Here is a 20937-nt window from a genome sequence, read left to right on the forward strand (position 1 = left end):
ATCAGTGTAGAGCTTCTTGCCAGTTCATACTTAAACACAGGGGGTTACACTGTGAATTAGCATATTTGGAGAGAAACATTAAACAGAAAAACTCCCAAAATAAAAGCTGCTCTTTTTTTTTTTTAATTATTTTGAAAAGTGCAGTTTCTAAAATTTTAATTATTTGTAGTGGTTCACATTTCTCTATTCAGTGTACTGTACTTTATTAAATAATGAAATCAAGTATTATGTTTCCTCAATACTGACATTCAGTTATTTAATCTTTGCCGAGAAGTGAAAAAGAGTCTACCATTTCTCATGTTAATTATAATGTAGGAGGATTAGCTAAATGCATATTAACTTCTTTTTTTTTTTCTTACCATGATACTTTATTAAACTATTTCATTAACTATTTGAATCTCCTTGTAGGGCTTAGTGAATGTTTTGATAAACCATTTATCCACTGCTGCTTTGGTGTAACTGAAATTATTCACAGCAAATTCAGAAATTGGTTTGAATCTAATAATGGGGAATATATTAATATTTACATTTACACTTATATCACCAAAGAAATACAGGAGAGGACTTCTGTGTTCTTATGTCCATCCAGACTCTGCAATTCCTATTAGATGCTAACATTATTTAGAAATATCTATCTTACACATCTGCTAAAATTAGATTTCCAATTATTCCTGAGTGTCTTCTAACAGATTTGTTCTGAACAGAAAATACCCAAATCTATAACATAACATAGAGATATGGGGAGAGCATTGCCATTGTCCCTCTTGCTTTCAAAACCAGCAACCCAGTTTTTTGTTTCTGGACAGTCTTGGCAAAACCAAATACTAACCTACTAGGAAGAAAATAAAGGCTTAGCAGTTGGCCAACAGTCTACTGGAAAAATTTCTTCTGACTCCAGCTCTAACAAGCACATTAATGTAATATATAGAGCAAGGCACATCAGTCAGCCACTGAACACAGTAATAACATCAGGAGCATCACCGTAATGCAGACAATGTGAATGTTTTGTCACTTATCTGAAATAGTTCAGAAGGGCAGGTGCAAAAAACTCCATTACATATACTTTATGGAGGATGCTTAAAATGTGTTTCTTATCAATGCCAGGAGTGTTTTTCACTTAATCTACTGTTTATCTAATTAATCAAAAAATAACCAAAAAAATCTATCAGTTGCTTCCATTGATCTACAAAAGGGTTAATATTTACACAGGAATTAGCAGGGTTTCTACTGTGAGCATTGTAAATTGGAGACTGACTCTTCTATTTCTGCCTTCAAAAGTCATCCTCTTGATCCAAAACTCAGAGAAAATTTCATACCACTGTTAGCAAAATGAAGAGCCATGAGGTCTCTGTGAGTTACATACAGGCTCATAACTAACTGTCCCTCATTCTATCCTTCTGTTCAGCTTGGACAATGATCATGACAGAATTCAGAAATCTGATAGGAGGGATATTTCTTGAGCCAGCTGAAGTTTTTCATATTTTCAAGTAATAAGATCATTAAAGATGATATTCAAGGATATAGAGAGGTAAGGTTTAGGGAGAGAAAGGATCTTTTATTAACTCAACTTTATAGTTTCAAAACCAGACATGCTTCAGGCATACAAACCTTTTCCTAGTGTCCTGGAAACTGGTCTCTTTTTATAACTGTATCAGCTAGTTTAATAAAAGATATTGCTTCGCTCCACAAACCTTGTCTTTCAGATTTTAAGACACATTAAAGCAAGTGAGTTCTGCCCTGCTATGAACATTTCACAAAATTTTTATTTCAAAGCAATAGTCAGCAAAATGCTATAACTTCAGCAAGTGATATAGACACACAAAAATGTTGACTTTATATTCCTTTATATCTTTAGCCTCCACATTCCTACTTTATCCTCTTCACGCCTGCTTTCATCCTTCTCTTCTGCTGCCTTTAAAAAGTGGAAATATTAATTGCATCATCCCTCCATTTTACTGATACAGATTAAACCCAGCGGTGGTATGTCTAGTGAACTCAGTGGGAACTTTCTTAACAGTTTCTGCAAATTAAATAATACTTGTTCCTGTACACAGTATCAATATAGTTGCACTTCACACACATTTACCTATTCCCATGCTTTTTATTTAGATGTAGTTCAAATATATATTTTTTAAAGTTATCATCAGAAATATTTTAAAGTGCCACATAAAAATAGGCCTGAAAATTACCAGTAGGAGAAATGTCATAAGCCATCAAGCTTAATTTCTTTCTGAAGTAAAAATAATCCCATAATGCTTTTCCTCCCTTCTTAACCTATGTTCTGCTACTTCTCTCTCCAACTCATTGTACTATTCCTGTCCCACGATTCTCACTTGTCCTAATTATATTTATTACTTCTAGCTGGAGAATAATTATGAGTCAAGTATGTGGGAAAATTTTAATTAATGCTAATTTTACATTTAGATTTTATCTGTGTACACATATAAAAATAATTATATGCAGTTCTGGAGTTACAGAATTTTTGAGCCCAAAAGTGAAAATACCCAAAGTCCCAGTCTGGGATTAAAGTATCAGCTTGGACAGCTGGAAAGTGAAAATTGCACCATTTAAAAATCAGGAAATTCAACATATCACTGGGAAGAGCAGAGCGGAGAGAAAAGTCAGTGGTCCAGTCTCTGTCACAGAAGCTATGCACTTGGCTTTAAAAAGTGTTTAAATAGCAACTGCCAGAGATGCAACAAGAGTGTTCTCCTTTAGGAGCACTGCTTGGTAGGAGACGATAAACTGAGGTGCTCTTCTTTCCAACATCCCATTTCCCAAGACTCTCCCTTGTCTGTGTCCCCGCCGTACCATGCACTGTCCATCACAGAGTCAATGACTCCCCAGCTACACTGGGAACAGAGATGGTGCTCCTCTACTGCACGGCAGAGAAGCTTTGACACTCCACAGGGTACTGCTTCTGTGCCTCAGTCTGGTCTTTTTTTCTGCAGCATCCAATGACCAATGACCGAAGGTAGAATTCATCTGGCCAGATGTAAGTACCCACCATGGTATAGTTGTTAAGACTCTTTATGATCACCAAAGAGACAAGGACACTTCAAGGGTGAAATTTATCTTAGTCTAAAGATGGGATTTGATAGGAATTTTATCAATTGCATCCTAAAAGTGCCTTTTTCTCAACACTGCCTACAGTGGGCACTTAGATTGACTGGCTCATAGGTAGATGCCTTCAACCTAATCACACGCTTAAATATATAGATGGATGGTACGTCTCAAATATACTAGATCGGGGGATATTTTCATGAAATGTTCTGGAAGTCACACTTCAATTTTGCCCAAGTATAATTTTTCGCTCATAAGTGCTCTATTTATTCTGGTTTTTGCTAACTAACCTCTTTATACACTTCTGAAAATCTGTGCAGGTGACTGTCCTCACCTTTGAAAATTTGGGTTTTAAGGTCTTTAAGTTCAATTCTAAATTTCTTCTAAATTGCTTCTAAATTCCCAAGTTTCTACTGAAAATGTTACTCCTGCAACTTACATTTATATAATGTTATTTTGCAGGTAGTTTACTGAGTGTTCCAAGCCTGTCTCACAGAAATGACTTCATCTACCCCCAAATAAAATGGGGACATATAAAAAACTGGAAGCTGATTAATTCTCAGTTATGCTTAGCAACACCCTTTCTGCTTCCCTTTCTTAAGAAAGCCTTGTTTGCACAAAGATCTTTCTTTAGTAAGGCTTTGAAACCTTTATTACAACTGAAATGAAATTAGTCAATCTATATTTAAAACATAGTCAAGGGGAATAAAAATGTATTACTGTAAAATTTTCTGAAGTATTATAAAAAAGAAGTTTTGTTGACATTCTGCGGTTGGATAATATATGGCAAATAAAAGGTCACAAAGGTACTCTGGTTTTCGCTTTTCTAATTTTAGAACAATGATATTCAAGTTTTGTAAACTTTTAAATAGACCTAACTTAGACCTATTTTTTAAACTGTTTTTTTTTATAATTCTGATTAACAAAGAGATTTGGTCATAGAATCATAGAATGGTTTGGGTTAAAAGGGATCTTAAACCCTAGTTCCAACCCTGCCTTACATGGGCAGGGACACCTTCCATTAGAGCAGATCACTCAGAGCCCCATCCAGCCTGATCTTGAACACCTCCAGGGATAGGGACTCCATAACCACTCTGGCAACATTTACCTGAATTTGAATAAAAATATTTACTATTAAAATAATTGCGCTTATTTAATTATAATGCTAATACATTAGCTTTTAGAAGTAAATAGAAGCTTTTAGAACACCTTTCAAATAATAATTAAAAAAAAAATCTTGTGGAACTGCGTAATTGATAGAAATTTTATTATTTTTGCCTGAAGATTGTTATTTTCACAAAAACCATTTCTGTAGTCTGGTTTTGTCATCCTGAAAGTACTCAGGAAAATTGGAAATTTTCCTCCTGTTCCTAAACTGCAGTAACTTACTCCAAGGTGTGCTACCAATGTTGTTTCTGTTGCAACAACACAGAAGTGGATGAGACAGCGTCAAGGCAGGGTGACACTCAGCTGCTGTGTGGCTCAGAGGTATCAGAATCTGTGGGTTTTAAAGTGTTAGGAAAAGTATTAAAGAGACACTGGGGGAGAACAGAGTATCAGCCACAGATTAGAAACACAGGAAGCACCATGCAAAATTCTCACTGTGTCTCTGCATTAGCACTGGGACTGGGAAGCAAAGGCTGTGGCAGCAACTGGGTGTACTGGTAGACCTGTAGTGCTTCCTACAGAAGTTGAATCAGAAACTTGGAAATTTTGTAATTGTCCCTGACTGTAACTCCCATCAATCAGTAGCAGAAATATCATATGAAACTGTGTGTATTTTCTGCTTGCATTTGAAAATAGTGTACTTATCCTATTCCATTAGCGTATTTTAATAAGCATTGCTTTGGGACAGTATGCCTGCCAATTTATGTTTATGAGGCTGTCAACAGAATTTACATGCCTAAGAAAATATGATACAACAGTGCCAAAGCAGGGACTGCCTGTCAAATGAGGTTGTCATGGAGAAATGAGACATAGGAAAGCTCATACATTAAGTGGCACACAGAGAATGCCAGGGATTTTTTTAATCCCCCTGTTGAGCTCAATAAATATTTATTTCAGTGAGAGAAGGGGTAAGAAAGTAATGAAATTATGAGCCATATTCTGCAGTCATTTTTGTTTAAGAGATCTTCCCATTGAAGCTGTCCCAATACAAAACTACACCAGTTAAGTTCTTGCATTCTGTATTGTGCATTTAGAAACAAACTTTTGCCTGACAGCCCCTGGCCAGCTTTGAAAATGAATGAACAAGTCAGGGACTAAAGGTCATTGCTGGAGTGTGTCTTTGGGCTGCCTTGTTGCTGACCACTGAAGTGGTCACTGACTCCTGGAGTGGCTCTCAGGAGTCTTTGGGAGCTGATATTAATTAGACAGCTCCAAAAAGCACTTGCGACTCAGATTGGTGCTAAAGTGGCTCAAGAATTTGGAGGTATTTAGTCACCTTTTTGAACTTCTGCTCATATCAGTAGTGAACAATTTGGGATTTCAGAGAAAAATACAAAGACAAATTCTCATCCAGCCTGACAAAGCAGGTAATTCTGTCTCTACAACATACTGGCTGTGACACCAACTTGACATGTGTCAAGAAAATAGGAGGTAGCCAAGTGCTCCGGAGTTGTTTCCCTTATCATAATTTTAATTACTCCAGGGAGAAGATTAGATGCTGCTTGTTATTTACAGTCGATTCATAAAATGGTGATTATATAATGAGGGAAAACATTGAAGGGAATATCATTTCAGTTTTCAAACTCTCTAGGTGGAACTAATTCTCCCTGACTTTAACTCACTAAAAATTTGTTATCAAAATCTTAGCTAGTCATTGAGGCTTTCTTAAAAGAGATATAATCTCCTTGAGACTATGATTCATCACATTATAAATTATGTGAAATGGTTTGTTCCTCAAAAGCTCCTCTCTCCTCCAGTGGTACCGAAGGTACCCTAGGGACAGGCCTAGAATTTAGAGGACAGAGGAATGAATTTCTGAAAATTAAAGGCCATCTTGAGCTGATACCTATCATGTGGACGTGGACTTGCAGTCTGAGGTGATATTTGCCACTGATGTTTGTGTCCTTAACTTGCTTCTGCTCCACAGAGATCAAAGACCAATTTGCAGCTTCTTTCTCTGGTATCCAGGACAACTTCAAATTGCTGATGGCCTCAATAGGGAACCTTGAAGAACGAGCATAAGCAGCTGGATCAATAATAGTGTGACATTCACCTGGACCATCTGTAAATGGTTAGCATCCATTGTTTGTGGATTTCCAAAGCAACACCTATTTCCCATGTGTTCTCCACACATTTATGAGTATTTTTGTATCCAGCCCAAAAAACAGCTACCAAGCAATCAGTTTGATAATTGAATAGATGTACATTTCCCTCCACCTACCTGCTGCACATTTGTACCAAGTGAAATTCTGTGCCCCTTCCAACCCAAAATTGGGTCACTTCCAACCCAAACCATTCTGTGATTCTATGAAATTCATGTGTGCAAAGTGGTAAATACTATCTAACACTTTCAGTCCAGGTAAGTTAGTAAATTGACTTTTTTTGAAGTCAAATACATCCCTGAGTATGAATCTATGTATTTTTCTTCATAGTTAATTACATTAAATATCTGACCAACAAGTTATTTTAAACCATAGGAAATATAGAGCAGATTATCCTGTACTGTATAACTTTCACATGATGTAATGGTATGCTAACATATTATAAATACAGTAGAATAATTTATTTATTATATTCCATTAGTGTATTTTAACAAGCATTGCTGTGGGACAGTATGCTTGCCAATTTATGTTTATGAGACTGTCAAGATAATTTACATGCCTATGAAAATAAACAACATTGCCAATGCAGGGTCTGCTTGTCAAATAATCTTGTCAGGAAGAAATGAAACACTACCAAGCTGAAGAGTAAAGCATATTCATTATTGCTGGCTACACAGATTGTAGGTGACACAATGAAATACATTTATGCCGTTTTTCATGTTTCATATGAATAAAAAAAATGAGAAAGTGGGGTACTTCAGTCTGCCATATATTGTATTGTACAAAACAGATTTAGCACTCAATCACTTTTTTCTTCAAAATAATAATAATAATATTAAAAAAAATAGAAATACCTGGGTCCCAGTAGCATTAGTGGGCAAAATAAAATGCATTATTCATCTGGAAAACTGAGAATGCTACACAAAATCATGACTACTTCACAATGGTTAAGGTGAAATAAAATAGCTGCAGAACTGTCTAGGGCTGAAAAAAATTACTGGGAAGAGTTCATTCAGGAGTTCTGACTAGATAATTATTGAGCTGCACTGACAAATTCTACACTTCCCTGCCAATTACACCTTCCAGGCCATGGCTTTTGGAATAATTTAAAGCAGTGAGATTTAGAATCTTGTTCTCATAATTCCCCATAGACAGCTAACTCTGTGTCTCCTTCTTCAGGAGAAAAACCCCAAACTGTAATTGCACTCTCCTCCTAATTCTCCCTAAGCATGGAACTGCCCTTGGAAACAGACTCAGAGACTAAATGTATCCATGAGGAAAAAAATGACCCCAAAGCAGATAAATAAGTCTCCCACTGAAGTCTTCAGAATGATCACTGTTACTGGCAAAGCAGTGAGAATGACTTGAGAGAAAAATGGATAAGAGGCATACAAAGGGGGTCAGTGTTTATCAGAAAGACTGTAAAGCTATTCTCATTTAGGTGGAGAGATTGCCTGTACACAGAGCAAGCAGCTCAGACGTGAATAATCTCTGCACAGCGCAGAGCGTGGCGGCAGCCGATGCTATCAGCAGCAGCAAGGAGACAGACAATAAGCATGCAGATGATGAATGGAGAACGGGAATAGGGCTGGGAATCATAGGAGAGATGATAATTCAGTCCTAGTGAGATAAATTAGAAGGGTACAAGATGAAACTTAGCTGGCTCAGATATGTGTATGCACAGAGACCATGAGTAAATGGCTGCTGGAGGAGAGACCACTGCTCAGACGGGGCCACACTGGAGAGGGAAGGTGAGCTGTCCATGGAACTTACTTCACTTCTCTTTCCCATGAATGGGCACCATAAACTGAACCAGTAGATGCCCTAAAAATCTGGGGCCAAGCAGATCCGAAACTGTTCCTTCAGGCTGGCCTGACCCCCCTACTGAAATCTGTCTGAGTATCTTGTATGAAAGGTCAGTGATCCACAAGCACCAAGAAAGGCCAGTGAGTCAGTTCCACAGTAAAAATCACACTACTATACTTCCTGTACTTGTTGCAACAGATTACAGGAAAGACAGTAAAAAGATATTTTAAGAGTCACTCCAAGCTGAAATTTTGCTAGAGGTGATGTACAATCATTTTGTAATGATGGTCTGGTAGATCTGTCAGCATACTGGCTTTTAAGATGGCAGTTGCACCCTTTTGCTGACAGCTGCACTATATACTTAATATTTGAGTAGAAACTTCACCTCCAGAAGCAGATGGAAAGACGTACAGAGACTTTAATGGGACTAGGTTGCCTTTCTTTATAACTTTCTTGATAGAGGTCTAAAGTCTATCAGGTAATAGGTTACATTGAGATAGATTTTCATAGGGTTGCATGAGAAGAGTTAGTCACAGGTTAGAAAACAAATAAAAAATTTTTATTCCTTGTTGATATTTAAAGTTTGTTAGATCCCAAGTGCAGAAATTTGGATTGATGAATTTAAAATAAATAAAAAAAAAAAAGAATCACAGAATGATTTCAGTTGAAAAGGACCTATCAAGGTCATAGGGTCTACCCCTCTCCACCTCAGACAGGAACATCTTCCACTAGACCAGGCTGCTCAAACCCCCATTCAGCCTGGCCTCGAACACTTTCAGAGATTGGGAAGCCACAGCTTCCCTGGACAATTGGCTCCAGTGCCTCATCACCACCACAGTGAAAAAAAAAAGCCTTGTATCCTATTTAAATCTACCCTCTTTCAATTTAAAACCCTTGCTCCTTCTCCTGTCACTACAGGCCCTTGTAAAAAGTCTCTCTCCATCTTTCTTATAAGCAGTTTATACACGGAAAGTCTGCATGCTCTGGACTGTGTTGCAGGATAAGTAAAAGTGAGATAAATTGCATATAGAGGTAATGCTGTGATTAATGGGTGAAATATTTTCACAAGAGAACTAGGAATAATTTAACACAGGTATAAAGTAAGATTTGTCCAAAATCCTTCCTAGTACACATCAGTCCTGCCCTGGTTTAAACTCTGTGTCCCAGCACTGGACCTCTAGAGTAGGTGCTTCCAATTGTGTGGCAATTTCTAATTTGAGCTGTTATCCATAAGAAATTGCATCTGACTTTCTTCATAGCACTCTATCACATCACCACGTCTCTGTGGTTGATTTAATTAACACTTTTCTCCAGCTTTTTCCCCTTTCTGTAAGCTTCCATCTATTTATTTGTATTTCCCTCCAGATAGTTGACTCTCGAGTTGTGTAAAATATTTTTAGGTACATTACATCTAATGTAAAAGTATCACAAATCAATCTGCCTTTAACTTCTCAGGCACATATATACCCTATTTTAATGTGGCTATTTATGCTGCTGTGTAATACATCTTCATAGTGTTGGCTTAATCACGAATGACAAGTGTTGAAAATGTAATAAAGACAGGGACACATTAATCCATTTTGTATGAAAATGCGAAAAGGTAATCAGATTCTGAATGGTTGTATGCTTTAAAAATATACTGGCTGAGATTTCTTTTTCCATTTGGGATTCTCACCAGAGGTTCTGATTAGAAAGATTTCAGTATAAAATTGCCTTAAAATATTACGATTGTGCCAAAAAAGCACTGAGGAAGTTTTATAAAATGAGAGATGAATCTTAATCAGCAATGTGATGACCCCAAAGCTTCTGAAATACTTTAAGTAATCAGGGAAGTCTGTATTCCTTTTCTTTTTAAAGAATCATACACCTTGCCCACGGGTAGAAATGCAGGGTGTATCATTATCATTTCTGTTTCTGAATATCCAAAGCTAATTAAATAATTATTGTTAATAATTCTTCTAGCCTCAATGGGCATCTAAGAATACTTTTGTACAAAAATCTGCATAGAGAAATATAATTTCCTTTATTTTTCCCACTACCAAAACAAGAAATATGTGGAAAACTGGCATTCTGTTCAACAGACACTCTTGTAACATATTCTTCCCTATCCATTACTGTATTTCCTATGTATTTCCTATGCCTTAGAGAATCTATGCAGCCTGACAAAATGACCTTTTTTTTTTTTTTTCGGAAAAAGAATGAATTCCTTGCATCTTTCTTGCTTTTTCTCACCAGCCTACTTGGAGACTAAGATAGAAGCTCTGAGATCATTTAATTACTCCAACTTGCCTCTTCAAATAACTGCCTAACCTGGACTACAATGCAGTCATCTGTAACACTTTCAGACCTACTTCATCACATTTTGTAGCTCCAAGACTGGCATTTAAATCCATTATGTGGCCGTATTCAAAAGAGATCTTCCTGCAGGTGCTTATTCTGGTTCCACAGCTATTTCCTATTCTCTGTAAACGAAACATCTTCCAGACCAAAGCTACATTACAAATTGAAAGAACTTTTTAATTGTGATCACTCTCTGTTAAACTTCTAAATGAAATGATTAAATCCACAGAAGTCTTGATGAAATTGAAAATATTTCTTTAGTTATTTAACTTTGAGTAATTATAGTTCAATGTCAACTCTTGAGCAAAAGATGATGATCTGATTACACCACTGAAAATGTAGTTTCATACAGCACAGTATCACTGGTGTAGTTTATGTGGCATATTTACCTCTTAGTGCTTGTTTATCAATTTGAAGTATTTTAGCTGCAAAACATCAAGGTCAGTTTTTCAGATGTTTTACAGAGTTTACTATAGGGCCTCAAGCAGAGTTGATGGCTCTAGACATTCTGCCTGTGAATTATGGTGATTTAATAATTTCAGCAATCTTATACTTAGAGTTTCATCATTATTTCCAAAATAACTGAAAGAGTTCTGCACATATCATAGATACTTTTGTTCCTGCATGAAACCTGGTAAAGTAAAAAGTCTTTTCAGCAGAAGAAAAACATTTACAACATATAAGCAAGATGTATTCCTAAATGTGGAGTGGAAAGGTAAATGAATAGAACATTTCCCACAAGCCTGTGCAAATTATATAAAATCAAGAATTGGTCCTGTCAATCATTTTTCATTTAACACTTTCAATTAATTTGAGATGCTGTAGGATGCCACTTTAAATTATCTACTTAATAGAGTAGGAAGGGGAAGGATTGGCTTCCTGCTGTGGCTAAGGCAGTCCAAAACCAAAGTGGATTCAGCTCTACCTGCAGCGCTCCTCTGTAATCTAAAGCTGTTCATCTTGCAGCAAAACCACAAAGAAAGGATGATGGTGGATCCCCTCCTGCAGAGATGGGTCATGGCCTTGCTTCACTGGGTTTCTCCAGGGAGTTCTTATGCTATTAGTAGCCTCCTATGCCAAGGGTAATGGAATCCAGTTCAATCTTTGCTGGCAGCATAGGTAGTAATATTTTATCTAAACTACAGTTCTATTTTAACCTCTACGTTGTTTCTTGTTAACCAGTGTTTTAATGAATAACATTGAGTCTATGTCCATGTTTGTGAACTACACTAATAGCATTTCAGGATTAACAGACGAGGAGAGAATTAGTTTATTTTCCACAATGATTGTTTATACAAGGTTTCCCTGAGTAATAAAATAGGTTATAAATGAGGGAGCACTAGAACAACAGCTCCTGAACTCTACTTTGCAAAGAAACTTTAAATAGAAATGAAAATGTCACTTTCATGCACAGTGCATTTCACTCTTTTCCCCTTTAATTTTGAAGAAAAACTCAGCTTTATTATAAGGGCTAGCACAGTCTATCATATGTTGGTAAAAACCTTAGATAAATGGCAAAGACAAAGTTCTGCAATTATTTTTGACTCCCTGAATCTTTTACATTCTGTGTGATAATTTTGGTGCTCTTTAGGAAGAGTGAAATACAATACACAAGGTTCTACCTCCTGTAGTTCTAGACTATTTCAAAACATTTTAAAATGCTTTCTGCTTTGCAACCAAGTGGTTAGAGGCAGTTATGGTGGAAGATTCATTACTAAATGCAAGTGTCTGCTTCTGAGTTTGTTCTCTGGCTTTTTTTGAATACGGAAGACAAATAGGCACTTCTGCAAATGATCTGTCTCATCTCAAGGCAGACACCTGAAACAGGGCAGATGAAACTGGTCCAAGTGAGGTTTTTTCCTCTCCATTATCACAGAGGGAGACTAAGGTCATTAATATACAAGCAAGCATCTACAGAGACTTAAATTTAGGGAAGATGAAGCTCATTCTGTGCATAGATGAGGGAATTACGATTAGCGAAGAGTATCCCCGTTAGAGGAAGATGAAAGCGGATACTTAGCATGCGTGACTGAAGTCCCCTTCAGTGTAACCAAGCATATTGCAAAGTGGTAGTGATACAAGACAGCTTATGAGATCTGTTCCACAAGTACGGTGTTTAAAAGTACAAAGGTATAGATTGACACCTAGATAGGATATAACCACATCTCCTGCTGCAATGCTATCATATTCTGTGTAATATATATATTAAGTATCCTCTGCAAGTAGATTCTGAGGAAGGAAAAAGCAAGACTGCAAGAACAGTCTTCCTTCTCTAGACTCTGCTGTTCCTCCTAATAAATTGTGTTTTCTCCACGAGTTCTATAAAGCGAACAGATACAAATAAAATATATTTTGTCTAGTAGTAAAAACAGGAAAGAAAAATAGGGTTGTGAGTCTGGCTGTTTCAAGTGGGATTATCTGATAGGTGGGATTTTATAAAACAAAAGCTAGGTTTACTGTGATATATTTTCAACCTGGAATTCTCAATACATCTAACAATCTCTGTGGATAAATACATCTTCTCTAAATTTACTTTTTTGCTATGTAAAGCACCATTCCAGTTGTCAGTCCAAGTGGGGTGCAATCTTCTCACCAATGTATGCACGTCTGATACCACAGAGAATTACAAACAGTATGGGAGGTTTATATTTAAACAACTGAATCAATCTACTACACAGGATTCTGTTTTCAGATTAAGTCATTGAGATGTTGGTAACTAAATGCCAGAGCTGGTATGCTCTGGATTCCCCTGTCAAAACACATGCCTCTAAGTGCCATTTAAGATATCTTCAGCTGTGTAGGGTTTAGACCTACAGAAGCTTACAAATATGACACAGGAATTACAGGAGGTCTATATCCACCTGAACTGGCATGAAGTGCAGCAGAGAGAGCCCAGATCATCTTCCGTGGTACTAAATACCTGTCTTTAGGTAACCAAATCAAGCCCTAAGCAGTACATTTAGTATCATTGGCAGAATTATTCAGACAATCCCAGAGTCCACTCATGGATGGTCAGATGAAGTATTTCCATCTTAGCTTTGATACCTGACTTTTGGATATGCAAAGCTATTGAGAATGATGTTACCAGTTTTGTTTCCTGGAGGGTGGCCATGTGTCAAGCAAGCTCTTGGCTATATAACATGGCTAACGTGTAGTATAAGCTTCAATGGTTAAGTATCTGTTGGCCACAATAAAGGACTGATTTAGATAATAAATGAATAAATAAGAAACTGCAGTTTGGTTGATCAGGGTCTTCCAGCCTCTGACATTGCTATATATTAATTGTGTACACCTTGTACACTGCTTCATATTTTATAAGGCAAATGTCCCCCTGGTCTCTGCATTAAGATTTGGGTATCACTAGCTGCTCTTTAATTAAGTTATCATAAAAGCAAGTTAGAGAAAAATACAAAGTTTAAAATTGAGAGTAGAAATGTCAACAGTATTAAACTCAGTCAAGTAGACAAAGCTGAGCAGACAGAGCAAATCACTTTAAAGTGATCCACAAATGATTAACACTAATTTTGTTTGAATCAAGCTCTGTGTTGTGTTTGAATCCACATCCTCAATCTCTACAGTATTAAGGTACACATGACAGAACAAGATGTCTTCTGCTCTGACTAGAGCTACTTGCAATCTTGAAAGCTTTTATAGAAAACACTGGAAAAGCATTAATGTTTATTTTCAAAATGTGTCACCTAGAAGTAGATATTTCAGTATCAATAGTTGCTTCTTATAATTTAATAAAAAACAGCTCTTCTAGATGACTTCTAATTGTAGTATAAAATGTAAATTCTATTTCTGTTTACTCCAATCACTTAGGAATAAAGAGTTATAATGTTATATTAGTACCTTATTCTACAAATAATTTCACTGATTACTTATAGATATATATTTCCTGCAGTATGCTCATCAACATTGTTACTGAATCAGAGAAAATAGGGTTAGAAGGGACTTAAAGGTTACTCAGTCCATTTTCTTGTCTCAAGCCATGATCAACTATACTTAGAACTCTGATAGATGAAGGAGATTTTACTGTCTGCAAAATCTCTTTCAGCAATGCTTATTTTTATAGTTAGAAAATGTTGCCCTTATGTTTAAACTAATTCTCCTCTACTTCAGTTTAAGTCCACTGCTTCTTAATGTACAATAGTCATAGAGAAAGCTCATTTGTCTCCTTTCCTATGTTCGTTTGTTGAAGATAAGTTACCATCCCTCCTTTAAGAATTCTTTTTTACAAAGAAAGCAGTCTGAATGCTTTTAATAGGTCAAGCTTTCTGACCAGATGCCAAGTGCATTAGTAGGTCAGAATTTCTCTGAGCAACATCACCAGGTCTCCAACCCTTGGCCCAGGAGCACAATGTAAGTGCTGAGCCCAGTCCTTGCCTGGCGTGGTGTAGGTGGGTGTGCATTCTGTCCTGTCCCCTGCCCATCCTGACCTGTTCACTTGACTTCCCATTGACCTCAGACATTTTGTATTTGTCTGGTGTTCACCAAACTTTCATTGGACAGTGTTACTGCACAGACCTGACCCTGCTTGAGTATTGTAGGAGTACACCCAGGTCAACCAGGCCACCAACCTACATCTGCTACAGTCACCCTCGGTCCCAACTTGGCTTTCCTTGTTCTGCAGTCCTGTTCCTGCTACTCCTTGGTAGAAACATTTTTTTTCCCTCCTATTTGAACTGTCTTGAATTTTTAGGTTTCCTTCATCTTTTTTTGCTGATTTGTCAAGATCATTTTGTATTCTAGTCCTTCCCTCAAATCTTAGTGCAGCCCCTCCTAGCTTGGTGCTGATTAGTAATTAAATAAGTATACACTTCACACTTTTGAAATAATTAAGGAAAATATCGAGTGGTGGCAGACTGGAGACAGACCCTGTGAAATTCCACTTACAGCATCCTTCCAACTTGGCAGTGAACCTTAATAGCTACTTCCCCAGTATGATATCCTTCCCTTCCAGCAGTGCCATATTTCTTTATCTTGTTTAAGACAGACCTGCTGAAGTTTAGCCACATGATCTCTATTCTTTCTCTTCTTTTTTCAGGAAAACTCTTAACTTCCCACAGAAGGAAGTTGAATAGCTATGACATGATTTGTTCTCAGCAGTTCTTCATCTCCCTATAAGCATGTACTAGCTGTATACATGTAGTTCAATTATTTATTCCAGTATTTTCACAGGAACTGAAGGTCAGCTGCTAGGTTACTCCTTACACCCATTAAAAATAGACAATACAATTTCCTTTTCTGGGCTTCTGAAGCCTCTCTAGTCCTTATGAGTTCACAAAGTTGCTGACCCTGAGACTGCTTGAGTCAGTACCATAAAGTGAATTTCATCAAGCTCAGAGGTTCAAACTTATCTACCTGCTCTCTAATTGGCTCCTCTCACTGCTCCTCTGGCCTGAGATTTTACCCCTCTTCGTTCACTGTGACGTAATGAGCTGCCTGATGAACACTGTTATTGTCAGTGAAGGCTGAAGCAGAAAATGCAGCAAATGCTTTGGCTTTTCTTTGTATCACCTGTCAATAGCCCTCTCTCCTTGTTAAGCAGCAGATGAACTCTTTGCTTGATCTCCCTCTTCCCCGGTAGCATATTGCACTTACAGAGGATTCTTGTTTTCTTGTCACCCTTGCTAAAACATCTGCTACATTTTTCCTTGTTAAATGTAGGTTTCTAAATCTGTTTTTAGGCACCTAATAGGAGCAGACTGCTTTTTCAAGGGTGCTAACTGGGTTATTTCAGCATCTGAAGATTCTCTTCAGGTGCTTAAACGCAGATTTACATCTCCAGCTTTGAAATTGTTGGCTTATGTAAAGAAGTATCACATCCATTTAACTGCTTTCAGCAGCAAAATAGGAGAGTAGGGAAAAAAAGACAAATACTAAGTCCAATTTAGCAGACCTTCAATCTTTTTAAATGTTGTTGTTTTCTTAATTTATTTAAAAAGCATAAGCTCTTTCTTTTAATGGTTTTGTTAATTCTTCCAATAAAACACAAATTTCTTTTTTTTTCAGAAGTGTAACAGTCAGAATCTTATTTCTTGATTTAAAATTAAAGCAATTACTTACTGCATTATTTCCTTAATAGAAAAGCCTTAAACTACCTCTCAATTCAGAGTGCCTCAGTGATTTCTACTAAGTGGTCATCAATGGTGTCTAGCTTCATTTTCACAGCAAAGAAGAATCTTGTTAATATTAACTCATCATACTCTTTCAGGCATTCTGAACAGCTTTAAATTATTTTTCCCATATAAAATAGTGATAGAAAGAATTATCTAATGCCTAGGGCTATAAACTAGGTTTCCAACGGAAGTAACTCCACATGGCTCCTGTTCATGAGCACTTCATGATCAGAAAAAAAACACTTCTGGCTTGTCCACACAAACACTTCTCTAAGCTGCCTAAATGCAAGGCTACTCTATTACAAGAGATAATTAAGAATATTACTGACTCCATAGTCTGCAAACTCTATTGTGTGTACATTATCTTACCCATCTGTGAAGACATATCTGATTCATTGCACTGCATAGAGATTCTTATTATGTGTCAGAGTAGTACCAGACTTAGCAACAATGCCTTATTTCAGCTATTTATATCACTTATACAAGGAAATCTTATGAGTATTTTTATAGTTGCAATTGTTATACATAACTTATTTCACTGAATCCAACTTTTCTAATTGTTAGGAAGTGGCAGTTTGTTTTCTTCATCCTCTAGACCCGACAGACTGCACAGCTGTGCCACATCGTGGCAGAGAGTTTAACAGGGATTGTATAGGTATCTATGACACAATGTCTGGATGCAATCATCAGAAGTTTTGCAATGTTATAAAGGATATGGGTTTTTTTTCTCCTCTTAATCTGTGCTCCCTAGAAAAAGAGCAATTCTGATTTTTGTTCCAAAGACACTGACAGAAACAGGTACCCAGGCTGTTTAACTTCAGCCTGAAACATAAAGTAAAGCAATAGATAAGAGGACCCTGTAACAAAATGCACTGGGATCAGTTCCACATTCACTCCTGATTCCTGCACAAGGTAATCACCATGTGCAACTTCCTTCTTTCTATTATTCTGGAGGGGGGAATAAAAAACAAACACCTCCCTCCCAAAAAAAGCCACAAACAAACAAACAAAAAAAGGAGGTGTAAGGAAGGAAGGGCTAGTCTACATATGCATAATAAAGCTGATATATATTGGTTATAAGCAAGGAATTGAAGTCTCTCATATACGTTTTGTTGGACTAAAAATAATTGAGCATTTAATTGCAAAAATGAGACAAATTATTTATTAATAAGATGTTTGAGGATTTGAAATTCTATTTCCCAAACAGTAATAATAAAAGAATTCTTGTTCTGTGCACTGATATCTCACTAATCAAATTTTTCCATCCCAGGTTTTAGGGTTGTTTGTTTCACTGGAAGGGAGGAGCTGCAAAAGTGAACTTTTATAATTTTTGGGTTTAAAAATATTTCTTGGAGACTTGTTGAATATTGCTTGAAGAGTTTTTTATATTGACCATTTCTGACACTGTCTGGTGGGACCATTCTACACCTGCAGACAAAGATGTAGTCATACTAATTTTTCACAATGTGTAACATTCACAACTCAGTGTTCCTCAGCAATCTAAAATAGCCAAGCTCAGGAAGAGAAAGTGAGAAGCTATTGAGAGAACTAATGTGGCCCATTTTTTACCACTGTTGGAGGTGAGCCAACAGACTCAGCCTGAGGAGATGCACCTGTTTTTTCTACAACTGTTCATCAGTATTTTACCTTCCACACACATTCCCAGTAACAACATACAACCACTGAGTCTACATGTTGGTCCTGTTACACTTAATCTGACATGTACCAGATGTATTTGAAGTTCAGGGGATAACTGATTTCACAGGAAAGAGACTTTGACAAGGCCAGAGGACAAATGTCAGTCACTGTGAATAAGATACTGTAACCACTTTAATATCACATTATTGCTATTGTTATGATTAAATGCATCAAGTGTTTCCAGAAACTTCAATTTCTATCTTTTCAATGGCAATGGTGACAAAACATGTAGGTGAAGAAATATTCTATGCAGGAGACTCATGACAGTTTATAGGTACTCCATGTTCTTCAGCCAAACTCACTAGCTGCAATATTTTTTACTTATAACTATTTCAAGATTCGTGTCTAATAAATAGATCTTAGCTTGCACAGATTTTTGAACACAAAATTGCCTGAAAATCAGTAAGTTTCTCTGTGATGAAAAAATAATCAATATCAATAACAACTTGGTTTCACCCACAAGCTTTCTGCTAGTTTACTCAGCATGAGGAGTAGTCAGTCATCAGTTCTTAGGGTGCACGTCCTAAACCTCCTGTAGAAAAGACACAAATCCTACATGACTGAGTGTATGGAAGAAATAGGGGAAGGAAGGAGGGAGAAATCCAAGTGTGCTTCACAGTCAGAATATACCAATTTCTCTCAGGAATCCTGAAACTTTAGAGCATGTACCATGGTCCTGGACAGTGCCAGGCTGGGTCTGGTTGTGATGGCTGCATCTGGCTCAAGATGGATTCAGGGAAAACAGATAACAACACAGCAGCGAAGGGCTAATCTGAGCAATGCACCAACCTAACCACAGAGCTGGACAAGGTTTGACTCAAGACAAAATTTGCAAGAAGTTAATATGTGTACTTGATATGCAAATATGAATATGAGTCAATTATCTTAATCCATAAATAGGGGAAAGCCCGGTGCCTGTTGAACTTTCCTGGCTGTCATTAGTGCACACCAGGATCTCCCCTTGAGCAGCAACACCTCACAAGTTTAATCATTGAGGCTGAGAGAATCCTTGTCATGTCAGATACTCCGAAAGTTAAGTGGGAATAAGTGGGCTGAAACTTTGAAATCTTAGCTAAGTGATATAAAGGATCGATTGTTAACATATAATCCTTCAGATATAAACCATTGACCAATGCTGAGATTAAGATTGGATCCAGCTGCACCTGAACTGCCCCCCCTTGCTAAGAAGAATTTTAGAACCCAAGAGGGTTCTTTCTGATCCTCATGACTCGATGGGAGGGTCTCCCTGATAATTTTGTCTCACCCTATTCTTTAAGCATTAAATAATAAAATGTACCTTGTCACTGAATTTTGTTAAAACCCTCTTGCATTTACTATTAAACTTTATAAAATTGCTGGGTTATATAATTTATGAGCATATTACTGCCTTTCTCTTACAAGTGAAGTGCATCACTCCATCCACAGCACTTATTCATAAGCTATCCTACCAACTGTTGTTAAATGCACCTATTTCCCCATGACCATTGGTCTTGAGCCTGAATTAAGGGACTTTCCAGTTGAATTGCAGCTGATCTTTTATACTTGGTTTTTGATTTCTCTCTGTGTATATCCCTTAATACAAAACTTAAATTTCTATGCTGTTATGTCCTAATATCAGCAGCTATATATGCTCTACAAATTATAGTAGTTTCTTACTCACGTGCAGAACTAGATGTAAGAAAGAAGGTGGTGTTTTATGACAATTTGGAAGGTAAAAAATCTTTGCAAAGGTGAAGAGATAAGCGTTTCCAGATTCTTCTCTGATCCAACTCCTGGGAGCAGTGCCACTTTTCAGAGCAGAAATGTGTATACTCCTGAAGCCCAGAACCCTTTTCAAAAGACACATTTTCTCAACAACTGATCAACAAAAGAAAGATCCTGTCAGAGATAAAACAAAGGTGAAGTTCTCCCTACACACAGCTCCAAGGATTCAGTCCTTTGAATATCTCAACATCTTCTCTATGTGTGTCCCAACGTCATTCCTCCTGCTGTATCTCATACCATCACTTTGATTACCTTCACCGATAACACAGACAAGTCAACTTTTTGTTACTTATTGTCCTCCATCCCCTTTAACAAAAGAAATTGTGCATTCAACCCTATAGAGAGTGCAAGATTATACATTGGCTCAGTAACAAGCAGTGCTCCTCAAAGTTTGCTGCTGTGTTTCTGAAATTCTGGATTTCACAGACAGCCGTGAAATTGGTCAGTCAGATTTTCCTCACTCCCTCAGAACTCAGTGTCCAAATCATATAACTCCTTAAAGGGAGACTATCTGAAGCATTTCAGATGTTTTCTGGATACATCTCTCTCTCTCTACATGGATTGGAGAGGTGGTTGCATCAAATAATGCAGTCGGAGGAGTGTGGTGTGTAAAGCTTGATGATACAAATATTGCATTAACTTACGAAGGGCTTTTCTACAGAGTTGGAAAGAATTGCTAACTATCTATAAATACTTTTCTTTTTTCCAAACTTTAAGTTCGAAAGTGCAGTTCCTAAAAATTCATTCGTTGTTTGTCCTCTCTGAAAAAAGGGAAATAGATTTTAAAAGCAATGGCATTGATTCTTCATTAGAGTGTAGGATTATGAGATCCTAGCCATGAAAAGCTAAGGGTCATTACAGCACATATTGGATTT

This window comes from Manacus vitellinus, unplaced genomic scaffold (assembly GCF_001715985.3).
Source record: "Manacus vitellinus isolate BGI_N305 unplaced genomic scaffold, ASM171598v3 scaffold_11_pilon, whole genome shotgun sequence".
Lineage (NCBI taxonomy): Eukaryota > Metazoa > Chordata > Aves > Passeriformes > Pipridae > Manacus > Manacus vitellinus.